Here is a 20,835-nt window from a genome sequence, read left to right as displayed (position 1 = left end):
CGCTGTTGGTGATGGTTGATTTTGTGTGTCGACTCAACTGGACTAAGGGACACCCAGGGAGCTGGGGAAAAGTTATTTTTTTGGTGTGTCTGTGGGGGCGGTGCTATAAGAGATTAGCTTTGAATGGGTACTCTCAGTGTAGGAGAAGCCCTCCCCGATGTGGGGGTGGGAGGGCCCCAGTAGAACAAAAGGGAGGGAGGGAGAATTTGCTCTCTGAGCTGAGACACCCACCTTGTCCTGCCCTCATACGTTGGTTCCCCTAGTTCTCTGGCCTTTGGGTTTGAGCTGGAACTGTACCTGACCGGCTCTCCTGGGCCTCGGCTTGCAGACGGTAGATGGCGGGATCCCTCAGCTCCCATAATGGCAGGAGCCAATCCTTCCTAACCTTCCTGTATGTCTCTGTATGTCCTATTGGTTCTGTTTCTGCTGAGAACCCCACCTAATATGCTGGGTCCCGTTCTCTCTCCTCCAGACGGTCAACCCCCTTGGCCCAGAATGAGACGATTCTCTTCTTTAAACAACTGCTTTTTTCCCTGGTCGTTTTTTGTCCTGAGAGATTTCCAGTGTTTTTAAGGACTCGTGAAGCTTGAGAAGACTTCTGCTATATCAGCAGTCGGGGGGACGTTGTGGTCCCTCCACAGTCAGTGAGCAAACATCGGATCCAGGTCTCTTTAGGGAAGTGGGTGGTTTGAGTTTTCTTTGGACTTGGGACTGGGCAGAGACCCCCAGGTACCCCGGGAGGCCGTGGGGGGAGGGGGCAATGAGATCATGTCTGCAGAGGCCCGCAGCCCCTTGGAAGGAGATCCCTCTGTAATTTCTTGGAAAAGGCTTCTCCTTCCAGCCATGTCCGCTCACACCCTCTCAGTTTTCCTTGTCTGGCTGCCGCCACGAATAGCAGCCTGCGTGCTCCTGCCAAGTTTCCATTTGCTTGCCCTCTGCTCTTCTCGTGCTCGGGTTTGTCCCCTCAAGACCAGGTGTGTGTTTGAACACATGAGCCTGGGGTTAAAATTGTGTGGCCTCCCCCAGTTACTTAATCCTTCAGATAACTCTAATAAAGGGTGTCTGGGGATTTGGGGGACATGTTTCCTTTTGTTTTTTCATTTTTATGCATTCCCTCTCTCTATCTGGATATAGGATCCTGGGGAGGCAGGGAGAAGGTAGGTTTTCTTGGGTAGGAGATGCTTGCCCGTTGGGAGCACAGCCATTTGGCATTTGGGGACCCTTGGTCAGCCCACTGTGCGCTCCTTCTCAGTGCACTGGTGTGGACACGGGGAGGGAGGCCCTCTGGCTCCCTAAACAGCTCTACCCAGGACCCCACGGGACTGGGTTCCAGTCCGGATTCTCATGTTGATTTTTTCAGGGATTGTTGGAAAATCCCTTTGCATCTTTGCTTTGGATCCCCTCACCCGGCAGATAGTTGCTGCTGTCAGCTTTCCACAGTTTCCCACAGGAACGTCAAGATGCTCGCGTACAAGTCACTGCCTGAAGGAGGCTCCGGGGCAGACGGAGTGTGAGCTCTCGAGCTGGTGGCGCGGTAGGCCCAGCTGTAAAGGAGCTGGGCCGGCTGGGAGGCAGCCTGGGAAGACTCCCAGTGTTGGCTTTTCCAGGTGGGACGGCAGCAGGTGGCCAGAAGAGGACAGGCTGGACAGGTAAGTCGGGGCAGTGGCAGGACCTTGAATACCATGCCACGGAGGTTGGGTTTTGCTCTGAGGACCAAAGATTCTGATTCTTAGCAGGGTGCCAAGGGAGCCTGGCAGGACTAGAGACAGGAGATGCAGCCAACTCATGGGGGACAGAGTGGCCTTCAGATATACGTCGTAAGAAGAGGGCCCAATGGAAACCCAGCGACTCTGAGACCTTAAGGCAAGAAGGACCCTTGACATCTCAAGACAGCGCTGGAGCCAGAAGGAAAATCTCTGGAAGTAGCGAGAGTGCCATGCTTCAGAACAGGATCCTTGGCCCACCGTGGGGCAGTCACCATGCAGTCCTTCAGCAACGGTACCAGCACAGGGACCCCACCTCAGCACGCAAAGGTGGGACGAGACGCTGGGGCAGGACTCAGCATCAGCTTTGAAGGTGAAGCCAAGGAGCTCTAAAAGCAGGGGGCTCAGAGGCTTTTCCACACTGGGAGGTGGAACAGGGCAGTGGTTATAGTGTGGGTTCTCAGGCTGTACACCAGTGATACAATGTTTTAGGTCAAGTATATCTCAATAAGGGGGGAGGGCTGGTGGGGGAGGGGGGTGGTGTTGGAAAGTTTGCGTTCTGCAGTCCAACATCCAGGTTGGACTTGCAAATGTACCGCTAATAGATGTGAGACTTTCTGCACATTCCTTAATTTCTCTGGGCTTCTGTTCCCTCATTAGCAAACTAGGAATCATAGTAACACCTACCCCGTAAAGACAGTCTGAGGATTTCACCGCATAGTACCGGTAAAACATTTGGAACCACACCTAGTCTAGTCTAAGACAAGAATAAACTGAACATTGAATAATAATGAGCCTTTTGAGAATTTTGGAGGTAAGAACGACAATTACCGTCATGTTCCTGATGAGGACAGGGACCTCGGGAGGTTCATGCGCAAAGTGGCAGGGCTGTCCCAGGGACAACACTCCGTCAGCCTGGCCCCCCTTCTCATCTTAGAAGCAGGGAGGAGGGAGGTGCTGGCCTGAGCCTTAGGAGTGACTAGTGTTCAAAGTGGGGGGCAGGGAGCAAAAACTATGGATGGTCGTGTCCTGGAGGTTGAGTTCCTCGAGGAATCAGGTGGGCAGAATTAGAGGACTCTGCTGATGCCTCAAACCCCCCACAGCTGCTCTTCTCCACAGGTTGCAGGGGGCATTCGTATTTCCTCTTGGGAGCAAGGCCACCTGACACCCAAAGCTGGCCACAGCTGATGAGGGTCTGGCTGGCTAAGGGTCTTGCAGCCGGCGGAGGTGGAGCTCAGAGCTGCCGCCAGACCCTGAGCGCAGAGCCTGTGCTTTCCTGCCCCTCGTCCGCACCTGCCAATCTCAGAGAGCGCCTGGAACAGAGTAGGTGCTCATGAAATGCTCAAATGCTGGCTGTGTGAATGGGTGAGTGAGTGAGCCCTTGCTGCTCTTCCCTGGAAAAGGGGCAGCCACGGTCCCCCCGCACCCCCCGCCCCTGGTCTGCTGGGCGTCCAGCTCCAGCCGCCCGCCGGCCGGAGGAAAGGGCCTGTGGCGTCGTCTCTGAACGCGCCGCCGCGACAGCCTGGCTGCCCCGCTCCCCGAGGACCACGCAGGCTCCACGCGCGCCCGGGCCGGGGCCACCGTGACTCCTGGAAAGGTGGGAGGCGGAAGGGGCGCTCCGTTCCCAAAGGAGGCCGAGGGGCTGGGGCCAGGGCGCTGCAGCTCCTGGGAAGGCAGCCCCGCGGACCCCCGCCCCGCTCACCCCCGGGTCCCCCCGTGGGGACTGTCCCTCCCGCGGCGCGCGTGCCCACGCTGTCCTCGCGGACCCCCTCTCCCCGGTGGTTTGGGGCCCTAGCCCGCACTGGGCTGCGGCAGGTGCTGCGTGAGTGAACCCTGTTCTAGGCTTTGAGGCCGAGACACGTTTTTTACCTTTCCGCCTTTGTTTTGTGATGTTGTTAGGGCTGGTTTGGAGCCCGGCGTCCGGGAGCAGGTGCGCCCGCAAGGCGCGGGGGGGGGGCGGGGGGGCGGCGTCGGAGCCGCCCCAAGAGCGGTGTGGGCTCGGCGAGGTGGGTCAGGTGAGTGGGACTCAGCCGGGAGGGTGCACGGAGCCCCTCCCGCGAGTACTTGGCCTCTGTGTTCTGGAGCGTCCCAGGTGACCGGGGTAGTGGAGGGGCAGGACGCAGGCCTCCTGATCCGATGGGGTTGGAGGGCGTCGGGGACCTGTGCCGCCACCAGCACGACAGGCCCAGAGCACGGGCCCCAGACTAAACAGGAGACGAGGGGAAAGGCTGGCTCCGAAAAAGGCTATTTTTACATCCTCCTTGCCAGGATGCCAAGGCACTGAGATACGATTTAAAACAAAAAGAAACAAAAGAAAGGATAGAAGAAAAATGGCACCCACTAAGGAAAATTGTTCTTTCAACAGCATTCTGTGGCAGTATTCCACCTGGCCAGCTGGTGAAGAGAATGGCAATTTCTGGGCCCACCCCGGCGCTATGAAGGCAACAGGGCCTGGACTTCCGTATTCTCTTTTTTTTAAGATTTTATTTATTTGAGAGAGCAAGAGAGAGCAGGAGCAAGGAGCTGGGAGAGGGAGAAGCAGGCTCCCCACTGAACAGGGAGCCCTAGGCGGGGCTTGATACCAGGACCCTGAGATCATGACCTGAGCCGAAGGCAGAAGGCAGATGCTTAACCAGCTGAGCCCCCCAGGTGCCCCTGGACCTCCATATTCTTATTCAACACCCCCGCTGACTCTTCTGCACCAGGGCAGATGGGGGTGCTGGAGACACAGAGATGTTTCAGTACAGGAGAATTCCGCACGCTGCAGAAGCACTTCAATAAAAATGGAGCAATCAATAGAATTCATTGCCATGGGCTCTGAGCAAAGCTCTTGCTGGAAGATGTGTTGTTGGGTGGGACCATGGCATTTGCCCTAGGTAGGGCTCAGCTGTCCTCCCATCGTCTGTACCCCCCAAGCCTCAGCAGCAAGAAGGTGGAAGCTTCTAGTTTCCAGGTGCAGATGGCCTGCGTGCAGCCAGCCCTGCTTCTCTGAGAGGCCCCAGCCTTTCCTGTCTCAGCCACTGTCTGGGAGGGAGGTGGGAGAAGGCCAAGGTCCTGTGGGTCTAAGGATACTCCATTGAAAGGTCTCTCTTTTACACAGACGTGAGAACCACAGAGGGAAAGTGACTTGCCCAAAGTCACCCTTCCAAGATAACGGCCAAGTGGCCACAGGAAACCGCTGGATGGCCCTCTGTGGTGTGTGAAGCAGATGCTCCCGCCCTGCTGTAGTTCCTGCAGGATTACAGTCTGAGAGCAGAAGTGGCCTTAGAGATTGTTACAGGCCACCCTGAGGGTTTCAGATAAGGAGCCGGAGGCCCAGAGAGGTGACATCCCCTCCCCAGGGCCAAACAGTGACACGGGAGGTGGCAGTGCAGCTCTACCTCCCTATGCGTGTTTCCCTGGAACTGAGTCGCCTTCAGTGTCTCCAGAGTCCTGGAGTTGCTGAGGCTGGCAGGGAGAGGGCTCTGCTCTGGCCCAGGCTTCAGGCCGCTGGGCAAACCCCTGTCGGGCCTCTGGAGCCAGACTGACCTCCGGAAACAGAGATTCCCCAGGCTGAACCTGGCCTGGACCATGGGGGCAGCAGGCCGGCTCATCGGTGCCCCCATGTGGCCAAACACTAAGACGCCAGGCTGGGGACCAATGCTGTCGGGACTCTTTGCCCTAACCGTCCCACACCCTTCACCCCTGTGGGGCAGTGGCCATGAAGCTAAGAAAGTCTTATATGAGAATGCAACTCAGGCTATAAATGTGTGCCCTACCCGTGGCTGACCAGTATTTTGGGGTGAACACTTGGCTCATTTATGAAAGCTGAGGACTTGTGGAAGACCCCAAGCTTACAGGTGCATATTAGTGACATTAAAAAGCTCACCTCCAGAACTTCCCCTTTGGTTCTGTCCTCAGCAGCTACCGGACCCCAGAACAGCCACCTCCCCCTTAGCCACCCATCCCAGGGACTAAATTCCTGCTCATTATCCAGGGTGAAGACCCTCAGGGCCACCTTGTTTCTAGGCACAGTGAGGACAGTGCCTCAGGCCCACAGTACTTATAATTTTAAGCTCTTTTAAAATGAGAAGGAAATATGAATATATAATAATCCAGCCTGGATTAAATTCACCTTTGTACCAACACAGTGGTATAAAATTTTGTTTTAGGGGCACCTGGGTGGCCCAGTTGTTAAGCGTCTGCCTTCGGCTCAGGGCGTGATCCCAGCATTCTGGGATCAAGCCCCACATCAGTCTCCTCTGCTAGGAGCCTGCTTCTTCCTCTCCCACTCCCCCAGCTTGTGTTCCCTCTCTCGCTGGCTGTCTCTGTCAAATAAATAAATAAAATCTTTAAAATAAAATAAAATAAAAATTTTCTTTTAAATTTTTATTAATGGAGGAGACCATGAGAGCAAAAATACATAGGACTCACAACAGTCATAACGTGGGCCTGAAGGACTTATGCCTCCAGAAGGCTCTCATTAAACTAAAACTCTATTTCCAGAGATGAGGAACATAATCAGCTCATTCTCGTCTGTTGGCAAGAAGGTGACCGGTTCATTTTTCTCTGAGACGGGGCAGACAACCAAGGGAGCATGGTCAGACCATGCAACCAGGAAGGTGGGTCCTATGACACAGAGATGAGAGGCAAGGAGATGTTTAGCCTAGAGAGAAGGAAACTCAGAGGGCAAAAGACATGACCAGACATTTCTCCAAAGGAGACATCCAGAGGGCCAACAGACACGTGAAAAGATGCTCCACATCACTCATCATCAGGGAAATGCAAGTCAAAACCACAATGAGACACCACCTCACACCTGCCAGAATGACTAGACTCAAAAACACAAGAAACAACGATAAAATGTGTTGGTAAAAATGTGGAGAAAAAGAAATCCTCGTGCACTGTTGGTGGGAATGCAAACTGGTACAGCCACAGTGGGAGACAAAATTAACTCAAAAAATTAAAAATAGAATTATCATATGATCCAGTAATTCCACTGCTGGGTAGTTACCCAAAGAAAACAAACACACTAATTTGAGATACACACAGCCCGGTTGATCGTAGCATTATTTACAATAGCCAGACTATGAAAGCAGACCGAGTGCCCACTGATAGACGAAGGGATAAAGAAGGGTAGACACACACTGGAATATTACTCAGCCATAAAAAAGAATGAGATCTTTCGATTTGCAACGACATGGATGGATCTAGAGGGTATTACGATAAGTGAAATAAGCCAGTCAGAGAAAGACAAATATCATATGATTTTACTCACATGTGAAATTTAAGAAAGAAAACAAAGAAAAAAGACCAAAAAAGCAGACTATTAACTACAGAGAACACACTGACGGTCACCAGAGGGGAGGTGGGTGGGGGACGGGTGAAATAGGTCAAGGGCGTTGAGGGCACACTGATCGTGAAGAGCAGAGTAATATATAGAATTGTTGACTCCATGTTTTGTACACCTGAAACTCCTATAACACTGCATGTTCCCTACTCTGGGATTTTAAGAATAAATAAATTTAAAAAAAAAAGAACTGAAAGCTTAATAATAATAATGTTAGCGACCAAATGTGTGTGTCCCTCCAGATTCCTATGTTGAAGCCCGACCCCCAGTGCCACAGTATTTGGAAGTGGGGCCTCTGAGAGGGGATTAGGGTTAAATCAGGCCATGGGCGGCTTCGCGTCTTTATAAGATGAAGAAGAGAGACTGGAGCTCGCTCTCGCCACCACGCAAGGACTCAGCAAGAAGGCTGCCACCTGCGTGCCAGGAAGAGAGCTTTCACCGGAAATGAAACCTGCTGGCACTCTGATCTCAGACGTCCAGGCTCCGGAACTGAGAAACGAATGTTGTGGAAGCCATCCAGCCCGTGGACTTTTGTTACGGCAGCCCAAGCTGATGAAGGCAAATAATCACCATCATTATTATTTGCACAGCTGCCAAATGGCAGAAAAAGTAGACTTGTTTTCTCTAGTTCCAAGGATGGAGCAAAGGCTGATGATTCAAAAGCGTCACTGTCATCTCAAAGCAAATCCTGAGTGGTCCAAAGATGGGCCAGTCACCCTCTGGTGGTGGCCAGTCCCTGCCTGGGACAGTGGGGCTCACGACTGAGGGCCAGACCAGGGTCCACATACTGCCTTGGGAAGTACAAGGAGGAAGGGGGAAGCCTTCTCTCACTGGGAGAGAGAGAGGAGTGGCCTTGGGGGAGAGTCACAGAAGGTTCCAGAAAAATAGCGAGATGACCCACTCCATGATCTTCCTGGAACTGGCCCACCACTGACCACCCAGCGTGGCAGAACGGGTCTCTGCTGTAGGAGCCACCCTGCTCTGTCTCTAGTTTTTGCTGACTGTGGCTTGAGGACAATGTTCTGCAGACCGCTCAGGAGGCCAGGACATCCTGGACACTGCTGGTTCGAAGGTCAGAAAACCCAAAGGGTAACAGAACTTCTGGCAACTACGGGAGTGAAGGTGGTGTTGACCAACATCTGGGTCAAAAGGCTATTTCCTTCTGGCAGGTTCTGGAGATCTTCGTGAAGGGCTTACTGCCTTGTCCAGTGAACCAGCTCAGGGCGGGGACTTCTTCGCCCATCCACCCCATGCTGCAACTAAAATCCAAACCCCAGATTTCAAACCCAACTAGAAGGCAGCCCCTTTGTTTAACCACCAATCCCAGAAATGCCCTAGCGGAGCCGGCTGCTCTGGGACCTCTTCGCATCTCCGCGGGGCATTGCCTACAGTCCTGCTGCCCCTGGCTCCGTGAATGCCTGGAAATGAGAGCAGGCTACTGAGATGCTCAGGTCTTTGCTCAGTGCCAAGCGTGCAACTGAGCGACGGGAAGGGGCACCAGACCTCCCTCTCACGGGCTCTCACCCGCACCAGGCACACACACTCCCCAGCAACCAACCCCATTCCCTCTGAGCCGTGCTCAGTGCACACACATGAGCTGGTTCTCTGAGCCGGCCCGGGCGCTGGCACCAGGATTACGGGGTGATGAGGAGCAGGACCCGGTCACCATCCTCAAGGCACCTACGGTTTGGGGAAACCACACAAGCTCATCAGTGAATTACTAGAATGGCCTATGATCAGACTGGCACCAAGGTTAAAGTGCTTTGAGGAGAGTTATAAGCAACACATGTGGAAACCCAACAAGGGGGTGAATTTATGGAGATACTGAAAGGGTCCTAAATGAGCTGAACCCCTGAAAGATGAAAAGGATTTTAGCTCTTAAGTGTAGAGCCTTCTACACAGCCTGAGATGGGTTTCACGGAGAGCTCGAGGAGAGGCGGAGAGCGCCTCCTGGCGTCCGAAGCCAGCAGTACACCTCCCCGTGTTAACACGGACGTCTGGGGCAAGGGGGTGCCGATGACAGCGGGAGGGACAGCAGAAGACCACAGACTGGGGCTTCCACCGCAGGCTGTACTGTGGTTCCACCAGGAGGTTCTGCAGGTGGGAAGTCCAAGAGAGCTGCTGAGATCCTGGTGAGAGCTCTGTTCCTGGCCGGCAGACGCGCGTCCTCCTCACCTGCTGAGCAGAGAGCTCTTGTGTCCCTCGCTCTTCTGTATGGGGACAGCAGTTCTCTCCGGTCAGGGCCACACCCTTTATGAGCTCATTCAGCCCTCACCACCTCTCGACAAGCCTGTCGCCAATACAGCCACGTGGGAGATGGGGATCCGACGGATGCAATTCCGTGTGCCGCCGTCAGGCACAGCCATGCGGCCAGAGAACACGGAAGGTGGTGGAGGGAAGGGGCAAGACGGGTGTCAGAGAGAGTCGCTGAACACAGGCAAAAACCAGGGACGAAGAGCACCGTCTGGGGCTGCTCCTAAATCAAGGGGACAGGCTCAGCGGGGCACGGCAACCTCCTCCTCTTCTACACCAGCTCTCTGGGTTCTAAGGCCAACGTCTCATCCTGTCCTTGTCGCCAGACACTCAAAAAAAAAAAAAGAAAAAAAAAGCGCTAATTCTGGAAAGGAGAAAGGGACGACAGGAAGGAGAACAGAGAGACCGTGACGCTTGGGGTCCAGGAGGACTTGGGTCTCCCCGGGTCTGCGGGTGGGACACTGTCTGCAGCACCACACGTCGTGGGACCAGCAGCGAGTCTGCAGGGTCTGCTCTCCGCAGTTTGGAAAGACTTGCAGCACACGGGGCACAACCTGGGGCTCGAGAACTGCCGGGTCATAAATGCTTTTGGAAGAGGGAGCCTTGAAGTGACGACCAAGAGACACCATGGAATCTGCTTCCCCAGACCCTCGAGCTAGTGGGGCGGAGAGTCCCTGGGACCCGCTGCGCATCAGCAGTCCTGCCCGAGGCCGGGAGCCTCCGCCTTTCCCCACAAGCTGCTAACCATGCCCTTGCTCCCCTGCCTCTGCCCTTCTCATTCCTCAACTGGAAACCGACGCAGCCTGAAAGGAGTCGTTGAGTTTTGTGGGGTTTTGTTGTTGTTTTCAGCAAGGATCAGAAAATTCTAGTCCTTTTGCAGCATTAGACTGTGAAGGTTGTACTCTCCTCTCGGGATTTCAGCACGGAGCAAAGTTAGAAGTGACCAAAAACGAGTAAACGGAGGAGGCTTTCCTGTTGGATTCCATGGAGGGTTTTTTTGTAAAAAGGCAGCGCTGATAGGGCAACTAGGTGCTACTTACTATTTTTGTTTGTTTGTTTTCTTTATTTAAGTAATTGCTATACTTCCTTTCTTCCTTAATAAGAGAAAACATATGTTGTGTGGTATGACAGTGAGCCCAAACTGAGGGAAAAAAGCAACAACTGTTTGTCTTAGTCTTCTTTGCAGAGGTGGGGAGGCCTGTGAGATTGAAGCTAAGTAAACAAGGCTTACTTAGCTGGCAGACACGCCTTTGTCCCTGATCCTTCCTTTTTCTTCCTGCCTGGAATAAGGACATGATGACTGGAGCTGTGGCAGCCATCTTGGCACTGTATGGGAAAAGTAAAAAAAATTATAAAAACTTTGGCTCTGGCATATTTAAGCTTTGGTACTAGGGGTTGGCAAACTATGGCCCATGAGCTGAATTCTGGCCCCTCACCACCAAGGGGAATTCTAGGAGGAGATTGCATTTGGCATGCTTCAATACACATGGTTTTCTATCTGACATGGGGTCAGTGGCACTCAGGCTAGCTGTTCGCCAGTATCTGTGCTTTCATCTTCCCCACCATACAGCGATGTTACATTCTCAGCATCACCCCAACTGGGTGGAGTTGTCCCCAGTAGGCTGTAAGTGGCAGTGATGGGTGTCCCCTCCACCCTGAGGCAGGGGAGCATGACGTGTTTCCTCTTCTCTTATCTGTGGGAAGAGATTCAGAGGAGAATCCCAAGGCCCCACATGGTAGTGAACCCTGGGTCCCTGATGACCACAGGAGCAGAGCCCTCCCAAAAACTCAGGTCCCCTGTGCCATGGAGGAAATGTAAACTATATCGTATTACACCCCTGGGGCTTGGGGCTGTTTGTTACAGCACCTGGCTCTCCTGACTAATACACAGACTTAAGAATGGAGTCTTAGAGGAGGTTCAAAGTTGAACTCTTAGGCTTTCAAGAGGAGGGTCCCATTCCTTCTACCCTGAGCAGCCCCCACTCACAGGGCTGACAAGACTGGACTGCAAGGTTTCTACAGGAGAGAATGAAAACCCAGGCTGAGCTTGCTGCTGGAAACGTGCAGAAATCGTGGGGTCACTTTCAAGGGGCCAACGTCCCCAAGTAAAGCTTGCAGGGACTCTCTTCCTGTCCTTATCTGGGTTACGTAAAAGTAGAGAGAAAGTTCCCAGCATGGCACAGAGAACAAAGACTCACTCCAGGTACTGAGTGCCAGCAGGGACAAGCGATCTGAGCGCCAGTGGGGAGAATGGAAATTCTTTATGCTGGGAATCTCGGCTCTGTTAACGTTGCAATCTTGGGTAGAGAGTTAAACAATTAGCACAGGGGCAGGATCAAGGCTCCGCAGCCCTCATTTCCTCCAGTTCCGAAGCCCATGAGTCATCTTTCCATTTTCAACCTAGCTGTTTCACGGCCTCTGCCCTCTCGCTCTGAGCAGCAAGGTCAGACGCACGACCTTAGAGGGCCCCGGTTAGGGGACTGGCGCCTGTCTGCAGAGTGGGAACCAGGGTCCTAACCTGAGTGAGGGTGGGGGAGGGCACCACTGGTCAACCAGCCCCACCTCTCGATCCCTTTATGTTATGTTATTTTATATGGCATGCCCATGTTCCCAGGAGCTCAGGCTTCGGTTCACAAGACCAGCCACCCCCAGACTTAATCCAGTTAGTCACTCATCCAGTGGATGGTACTCTGAATTGGCAGGCACAACCCTCCTCACTTTCCTCCTGCCCCCTCCCCGCCTCTCCCCCCTCCTGAAAGAACCTCTGACAGATCCCTTGCCTCCTGCCCCTGCTTGCTGCCCATCTTCCAGAACATGCATGCATGTTTCTGTTCTTATCACTCCCTGTCTCCAGAATAAACTCCCCAGCCTCCTTACCTGGCATTTCCAGCCTGCCCTTCTTTTCCATCTTGTTTGCTGGTCAGCACCTCCCATGTCCTATGCCACAGCAGGTGGTCTTTTCCTCTGTGCCGGGCACTCCCTTTGCGGTAGTCCCTGTGGACCCCTGACACCCACTCCCCCCAGCGATCAGTCTAAGCCAATCTCAGTGACTCAGCGACTGGTTCAGGATTGGACACGAGTTCATCTACCCTGTGTCTGCTGAGCAGGGCAGGGAGCGGGGAGTGGGGCTGTCGAAAGACAAGGAATGCCCCCCCCCCCCGACCAAGAGAACAACAGAAAAGAGGATATCACGTCTTCCACTGGACATTGTCAGGTGGGGATGGCCAGCTGTCCTCTGCCCAGAGGACAAGCTGGGCTGGGCTAGGTGGGGGCTTGTTGACCCATCCTGGAGCCTGCCCGCTGCTGACTCCCCGTTCTCTGAGAGAACATGTTCCTCTTTGATTCTGGGGTCCCCTTGCAGGCGAACACATCCTAAATTATCTTAAAAGCCTAAGCTTTCCTGTCCCCACCCGCTGCCTGTTCGAGTCCCTGCGCTTGTAAAGCACGTGCACCCTCGCACTCTCCCCGTACTTGCATTTTATCCAATTTTCCAAGTTTCCTCCTTTATGAAGCATGTCCAGGTTTATATACTTCTTATTTTCTTTTAAGAGCTCTCGAGCACTTTTCCCTCTTGTAAGGCGTTCGCTCCGTTCTGGCTTTTATTGACATTGATGTTGATACTGTTGATATGGCCTTTCTCCCCTCCTAAATGGGAAGGTCCTAGAGGGGAGCCAAGACTTTGCATTCCCCTTCCTGATACCCTGCTCAGAATCATGCATTGGACGTTCAGTAATGTCTGCTAAATAATGCACAGACAGACAGACAGAGTGAATGAACAGCCTTTATCTCTGGCCTCGGAGAGGATGCTATTGAAGCCCTGTTAAAAGTCCCAGCTGCATGGGGCCAGGGATTGGCCCCTACTCTGGCCGCAGCTTCCCTCTGTGTCCCCCTGGAATATGTCACAAGCCCAGGGGAGCATCCTGATGTCCCCCGGACCAGATGTCCCAGTTTGGGCAAAAGGGCCTCGGGGAAATAGGGTACAGCCAAGGACCAGTCTGGAAATTCCCAAAAGGGAGAGAGACTCTCCCCATCCCACCATGTACTTGGATGTGGCCACTTCCCGAAATGTGCAGGAACCACACGGAGAGGCCTTGCATCAAGGTGACCTGGTGGACAGGGACCCCCCCCCTGCCCCCCCAGGCTATGTCTTTATTCCCAGCGTTTCCGTACAGAAAGATGGCACCAACAGTCTCTTACCTCATAAGCTGACCAGGGGCCAAACTTTACAAAGGGCTTTGATTTGCTTGGCAATAGAAGAAACACGAAAGAAACCCCCCTTAACGGCGGCATGTGCTTATCCGTGGGCGATGTGGTGGGCTCATCAATCATTTCCTTCAGCGGCCAGAGCGTCCTGAGGAAAATGGCTTGCACCTGCTCTGAGGTAACGTGGGCCGAGTGCGGGCGCCGAGTGCAGACGGGGCTGGCTGTGGCTGGACATGCAGACACACGGAGCCCCGAGGGACACAGCGTCGTGTGCCTTGTAGCCCAGACCTGCAGAGCACGCTGCTGGACACCCGGCCTCTGAAACCGGGTCCCGAGTGATTCCTCCAGGAGGCCTGCAGCGGGGTCCCCAAGTCCCCCTAAAATACTCGGCTTCGGGACATTTCATTGCACTGAGGCTAGAAGCTAAAATGCGGGAGTCTAGTGAAGAGCTCACTGCAGCCGACGAGGGCAGTTGTCCCAAAACGTGGCTTCTCCCCGTTCCCCCAGCAGCAGCAGCAGCAGCCCCGAACTTACCAGAAAGATACCTCCTCAGGCCCCACCCCAGGGCCACTGAGTCAGAGACTCTGGAAGTGGGGCTCAGCAGTCTGTCTTGTTTTTGGTTTTTTTAAGATTTTATTTATTCATTTGAGAAGGAGAGAGGGAGAGTGAGTGAGACCGCAAGAGCAGGGAGAGGGAGAAGAAGGCTCCCCACCGAGCAAGGAGCCCGATGTGGGACTCGATCCCAGGACCCTGAAACCATGACCTGAGCCGAAGGCAGATGCTTCCCCAACTGAGCCACCCAGGCGCCCCTCAGCCATTTGTTTTAACAAGCCCTTCAGGGGCGCCTGGGTGGCTGTCTGTGAAGCGTCTGCCTTCAGCTCAGGTCATGATCCCAGGGTCCTGGCATTGAGCCCCACATCGGCCTCCCTGCTCAGCGGGGATCCTGTTTCTCCCTCTGTCTGCTGCTCCCCCTGCTTGTGCTCTGACAAATAAATAAAATCTTAAAAAACAAACAAACAAACCCAAAACAAGCCACTGGAATAGAAGATTTAGGAAGGTTGCATGACCCCCTTCACCGCCTCCCTGGTAAATCAGGGTGTGGAATTTGATATTTCCGCTCCCTCTGACCCTGAGCCCTTCCCAACGTAGCTGCTTCCCTGCATTACCACCTGACACAAAACAATGCTTAGTAGGTCGTAGACTATACCACGTATTTTAATAAATGCCAAATCTTAAGCCACGTTGTTGCATGGCAAATGATGGCCTTCGGTTCGTGTTCAACAGGTATCACCATGTTGAATTACGACAACACAATCTGCAGAACTCCCACTGGTTGTGGTAGCCAGGGTTCTCCAGGGAACCAGAGCTAATGGGACAGAGAGAGAGAAATATCAGTAGAAGGGTTTATTGTAAGAGCTGGCGCACATGACTGTGGAGCCTGGGAAGTCCCCCGGTCCGCCATGGGTACTGGAGGCCCAGGAAGCTGCTGGCGTGATTCAGTCCCGCACAGAAGCCCGAGAAGCGAGGGAGCCCGTGGGCTAAGTCCTGGTCTGAGAGCAGGAGAAAAGTGATGTCCCAGCTCAGGCGGAGAGAGCAGATTCTCCCTTCCTCCAGCTCTGTTCTCTGCAGGCCCTCCGCGGAGGGGACGATGCCTGCCCTGTGGAGGGCCACCGGCTTTACCCGGTCCCACAGCCCAAACGCTCATCTCCTGTGAAAAGCCCCTCACAGAGGCACCAGAAATCACGTTCTGCCGGCTACCTGGGCGTCCCTTGGCCCAGGCAGGGTAACCCTCACCCCCCTCATAGAACCCCTGTCTCTCCAACCACCCCGAAGCATCCTGCCCCAGAATATTCCTCCAGATGGTAACACAGCTGCTGGGCCAGATTTCCAGTATCTCTAACCCCTACCTTGCTTCTCATCCGACCTTTGCCCGATAGCTTGAGAAAATTATTATTTTAACCTCTCTTACTCTCCCCCCATTGTCGGCTCAAACTGGCTTCTCTGGTGACACCCAGTCGTTCTAGAAGCGTGCTTGTGATGAGGAGAAGGAAAACCACCCATGCGACAAACTTCTAAAACCCTTCCAAGTCCCCCAAAGTGCCTTCCTCCCGCCTCCTCCACCCCTTCCTGCTTTCTCTCGCACTGAGTGTAAATCAGCGGCCTCGCGCTGAAATCATATTGTTGTGTTTAGTCTTGAGTAGACGCAGTGACGTTTCTTGACCATCCACCCTTTGGACTCCATTCTACTTCCGAATGGAACGTGGCTGCTCATTGCTGAGATTCTTCCTGACGGCCCCGAGCAGAGCCCTGTGTTTGCACTTAGCCGGCTGCCGTACTCTGGGTTTTATTCCTCTGTGACCCGGGCAGAGTCCCATAGAATGTCCTGACCAACATAGGCAATCAGATAAATGTTTCTAGAATGCAAAGGAATACTGCCAGCTTGGGAACTTGTGATCTTCGTGTTCAACGTAAGAACCAAAGCCTCCCGTCTTGGGTCACAGTTTCCTCGTTACTAGAGATGGCATTTGGTTTTACTGAGCCTTCCCCACTGCGCTGCGCTCTTGCAGGGCCATGCAGAATCGATCCACGGACTAGGTCAGAGCGTCCGGGGAGCTTCAGGCGCAGCCCCCAGTCCTGGGAGTCGCTGGTTGGTGGAAGAGTGGGGGGGAGGGGGGGAGGCAGGTGTGGGCACTGGGGTTTGATGTCATCCAGACGTTCAGATGGGATTGCTCGGTTCACTGCCATATTCACCCAAAGCTGCACCCGCTGTCCGCCTGCTCTGAGAAGAAAGCCCCCACCCCTACAGAGCTCTGGCCGGTACCCCTCAGATGATGTCACGAAGGGCAGCTGATAAACTCAGCAATCCCACCAGGCGCGGCCCAGCGTCCCACCTACTTGCTCACTGGCGCTCTCTCTTCCCTCTCCTTCCACCACGCCTCCGCCCTTCATTCTCCCGCGTTCCTGTCCCTACCCTTCTTATTCCATTTCCAGGTGTCTACTAGATGGGACTGAAGCATACTTTTGCTGTTTCTTGCATAAAATTTTATACTGTTATTTTAAAAGAAGCAAGGGACTCCTCCAACCCCCACCCCAAAAGAAAAAAAAAACTAACGATCAGACATGTTGAAAGTAACTTGTGATGGATTTCTTTCATGCCTCAGTTTATTTCAATTTTTTTAAATGACCCACACGTGTTCTGCAAAGTGTAGATTACCACAGGTTCGTCGGCGAAGTCCCCCTGCTCCCTGGGTGCCTGGTCTGGCCTTGTAGAAAGTGTCATCCATGTCTTGGAAACCATAAACACAAGAAGGGATTACAGTAAACTCTCCACTCATGTAAAATTCCACAGGATTGAACTTCATTCTCTGGTTTCTGTGCTTGGGAGAAAAGGCACAAAACAAATGAAAAATAGTGCCAATTATGGACATTTTATAAAGCTCTGTAGGGATGCCTGGGTGGCTCCATTGGTGAAGCGTCTGCCTTCAGCTCAGGTCATAGTCCCAGGGTCCTGGATCAAGCCCCATGTTGGGCTCCTTGCTCAGCAGGGAGTCTGCTTCTCCCTCTCCCTCTGTCCTGTCCCCCACTTAAGCTCTCTTTCTCAAATAAATAAAATCTTTTAAAAAATAGTTTTGTAAATTACACGGCACCAGGAATATAAAAACGAATCCATTTATTAACCCAAGTCCTGAGACCCGAGTCTGGGGCATCTCTCTTCTCCCCCGACAAGAGCAGAGGTAGCCCTGTCCTGTTTGGGCTCGCACCCTAACTGCTACATTTCTAGACTCAGCACTTGCTCCTGTGTCTGCTCCCTGAGAAATGATCTTTGAAATCCTCAGGGCCGAGAGTTGTTTTTCATGGATCTTTTTTAAATCCTTAGTGACCAGCAGAGAACTTAAAATAGAAAAACTGTTCTAAAATAAACAAAGAGAAAGGGGAAAAGGATGAGTGTATGGGTGGAGGGAGGGAAAGAGGGATGGATGGATGCATGGAAGGAGGGGGGAGGTGGTTGTATGGTGGGCTGGCTGGCTGGCTGGCTGGCTGGAGCAAGGAAGGGAGAGATAGATGGATGCCTGAAGGGAGAGGGGAGGGATGGGTGGATGGACAGAGGGAAGGAGGAATGGCTGGGTGCATGGAGGGAGGGAGAGACAGAGAGGGAAGGAGAGCTGGATGGATGGATAAAGGGAGGGTGGGCTGGCGGGTGGGTGGATGGGGAAAGTGGACCAAGGCTTGAGTCAATGTTCCTGCCTCTTCTCCCATCTAGTGCTCTGTCTTCAACACAACAGAATGTCTCAGGATTTGGATTAACAAGAAGCAATGGGAGTTTTCTTTACTGATCACGCAGAAAGCAGAGAGCTAAGCGAATCGCACCTACTGGCTCCGAGTTCAGTTGCAACGTCTCCACTCTGAAGTCTGGTTCACCTGGAGACCAGCTGCTGGAAAGAAAAAATCTATATAAAGAAGTAAGTGTGTGTGGGGGGGGGGGGAGACCCATCATGAATCTTCTCTCCCTTTCTTTATGGTTTTGAGACACTGGGCTTTTAGGAGGCACCTTGTTTAGATTGGACCCACTTAAGACATACTTTCACTCCAGCTGCCAGAGATCACAAGACTTTCATGCCAACAGCAGTGGGGCTCAGCTGTCAGTGCCATGTGGTACCGACACTGAGAAAAGAGAGAAAGAAAAGACTCCAGGGTCTGGAAGTACTTTCCAGGCCGTTACTGGGAGAACCATCAATGCTGGAGCTGCCCAGAGGGAGGGCACGCAGCCGGCCTGCTCACACCTTGTGATCCCTCGTGACGTCTGGGAGACAGCACAGCCGCTAACAACGTGAGGTCGTGGCTGAGCCGTGTGTGCAGAGCTGGTTTTAGGCTGTTTTTCTTGCATAAAGGAACCCAGCCGCTTACAGCACCATCAGCTCTAACACAGCAACCCCAGGGAGGGAACGGACTGCCATGGCATTCTTTTGGTCCCAAACAATTTCTTTGCACGGACTCATTCAAGTACAGATGGGGTACCAGCATCAGGAAGGGAAGGAGGGAAGGAGGAGACTCCACTTCCTTCCCTGGCGATAGGAAGGGACCCAGAGAGGAGCAGGAGAGTGAAGGGTGCTAGGAGACCCCTTCTTTCCCTGTGGGGGGCAGGCAGCACCCCGGAGCTGGATGATGGGTCTTCCTACTGAACCGGTTCCTCAGGCTCCCATGTCTCCAAAAGGTAGGATTTGAGGCTGGGAACCTTGCCCAGAGTCACATCTAGAAGGTTCGCAATCCCCCAGGGAGTGGGCCATCCCAGAGCAGGAGAGGCTAGCCAATGGCAGGGGGGATTTAGCCAACACTGCCCTTCGGACAAGAGGCAGACGGGTCCTGGAGGCCACACGGTGCCCTCAGGGTTTCAAAATCTAGTTTACCTAAGAAAGTAGTTGCAACCTGTTTCCTCGGCCCAAAAATAAGGATGGTGGAGAAACAGTGTCAGGTCCTATTGTGGAATACGAGATCTCATAACCGAAAACAGGACCTCATAGCCAGTGGGAGGCTGAGTCTACTTTGCAACAGCTCCATGGATCTCTTCCTCTTTTTTAAAAAGACGTTTTTGCGCTTTGATCCTCCTCTGTGCCATCAACGGCTGGTATGAAAACCCTGGGATCACCGAAACAGAGCATAGACCCCTGTGTCCGGTTTGCCGCCCAAGCTGAACAAATAGTAGCGTTCTGCATTTGCTTCCTAACTTTGTTTCAAGAAATGAAATAGCACAGAGTTGGAGTTCCCTCTGTGTCTCTCCCCAAGTCACACACCCCTTCCTTGCCCGGAGGCGACCGCAGCACGATGCTGGCCTGCGGTTCTGTGATTTCATGCATTTCCTACAGACACGGGCACGCTTCCATACTTAGGCTGTTGTGTATTTCAATCTATACAAGTGGAGTCATACCGCTCATAAATGAAGCTGGCAACTTCTTTTTCCATCTGCCATTGTAAGTTTTAGATCTGTTAGTGTGAAAACACGTACTCGAATCCACCTTAACCTTGGTAGAGGATAGACGTACTATGAATATGCTCTCCAACTTACCCCGACGAATGGGGCCTTTCGCTGTTACCAACACTGCTGCAGTAAACGTCCTCACACTGACTCCGTGGGAGGTGCCTGTGTTTCTTCGAAGTACGTTCATAAAAGGAGAAATCCCGCGTACGTGTGGTATGCGTGTCTAAGGGTCCTCGACATCATCTACCGCCTCCCAAAATACACGTATCAGTCTGTAACCCCCACTAGCAGCCTGAGCCCCATATGCCCATCAGGCCCACCAACATACAGTCAGACCTTTCAACGGTCATCAAGAGGACACTATATACTGATATCTTTTTGTTGAAGTAAATATTCACTAATCTGCATTTCCCTGATCATTACTAACCACCCTTTCCCATCAGGGGACATTTGAGGTTTCTCTTTTATAACTTTCTTGTCCAGAGTCTTTGCCTGTTTTCTTTCTTCTGTCGGGTTATTAATCTTTTTCAAGATTTTATTTATTTATTATTTGAGAAAGAAAGAGAGAGATGAGAGAACGAGTGGGGGGGAGGGGCAGAGGGCGAAGCAGACTCCCCGCTGAGCAAGGAAGCCAATGCGGGACTCGATCTCAGGACCCTGGGACCATGATCTAAGCTGAGGGCAGACGCTTAACCATTTGAGCCACCAGGAGCCCGAACCTTTTCCTTCATGATTTCTGGGAGATCTTTCTATATTTTCATTACTAGTCATTTGTTTTCTGTGCTGCAAATGTCTCCTGACCCGCCAAGTTTGAAAATGCCGACGGAGAGGTCTTCTGATCTGTTTCTCCTGAAATAAGTGGGACGGTCCCAAAGGCAGGAGAGAATCATTTACACAGCCGTAAGCTCTACAAACATCAATAAAGCCGCAGTACACACAAACCCACCTAACTCTCATGTTGGGGGAGCACTTTGTACTTGTCGAGGTATCTTCTAATCACCTGACTTCAGCCTCATGAAAACACAGGCTATCGGGGCCTCATGTTCTCACTCGTAAGATTCAGGACTTGGGCATCAACGTCCTTTTAACGACCAGGGTCTGACCTTTCCTCCCTCCACTGCGGCTGGGAAGATCCGGGCTCAGAGGAGTGGAGAAACGTGTCTTCGGTCACCCCCCTGCCCAGGGTACCGGTGGGATCCATGTCGATGACATCTCAATAAGGCCGAGGGGAGAAAAGCTACAAGAGACCCTAAATTCTCAGTCACCGACATCAGCACTAGGAGACAGAGAGGCAGGAAGACGGGAATCTGGGAGTCGGGCAGGGCCCCATCAGTGTGTCTGCTCCCAACAAAAGGGCCACGTGAACGTCAGGA

At 52.9% G+C, this 20,835-nt stretch overlaps 1 long non-coding RNA gene across 1 annotated transcript in view; it reads left to right on the top strand.

The window, feature by feature from the left end:
* LOC113241091 (uncharacterized) overlaps window positions 1–4,508 on the top strand; it is a 66,766-nt gene extending 62,258 nt beyond the window's left edge. The window contains exons 7-9 of the long non-coding RNA XR_008956505.1: window positions 473–1,649; window positions 1,734–3,026; window positions 4,069–4,508. This is a non-coding gene — a long non-coding RNA (uncharacterized LOC113241091). The remainder of the gene's footprint in view (window positions 1–472; window positions 1,650–1,733; window positions 3,027–4,068) is intronic.
* The last annotated feature ends 16,327 nt before the right edge of the window (window positions 4,509–20,835 follow it).

The sequence above is a fragment of the Ursus arctos genome, unplaced genomic scaffold (assembly GCF_023065955.2).
Source record: "Ursus arctos isolate Adak ecotype North America unplaced genomic scaffold, UrsArc2.0 scaffold_30, whole genome shotgun sequence".
NCBI classification, from domain to species: domain Eukaryota; kingdom Metazoa; phylum Chordata; class Mammalia; order Carnivora; family Ursidae; genus Ursus; species Ursus arctos.
The sequence above is the reverse complement of the archived record's forward strand: the minus strand, read 5'-3'. Positions and strand labels throughout refer to the sequence as shown.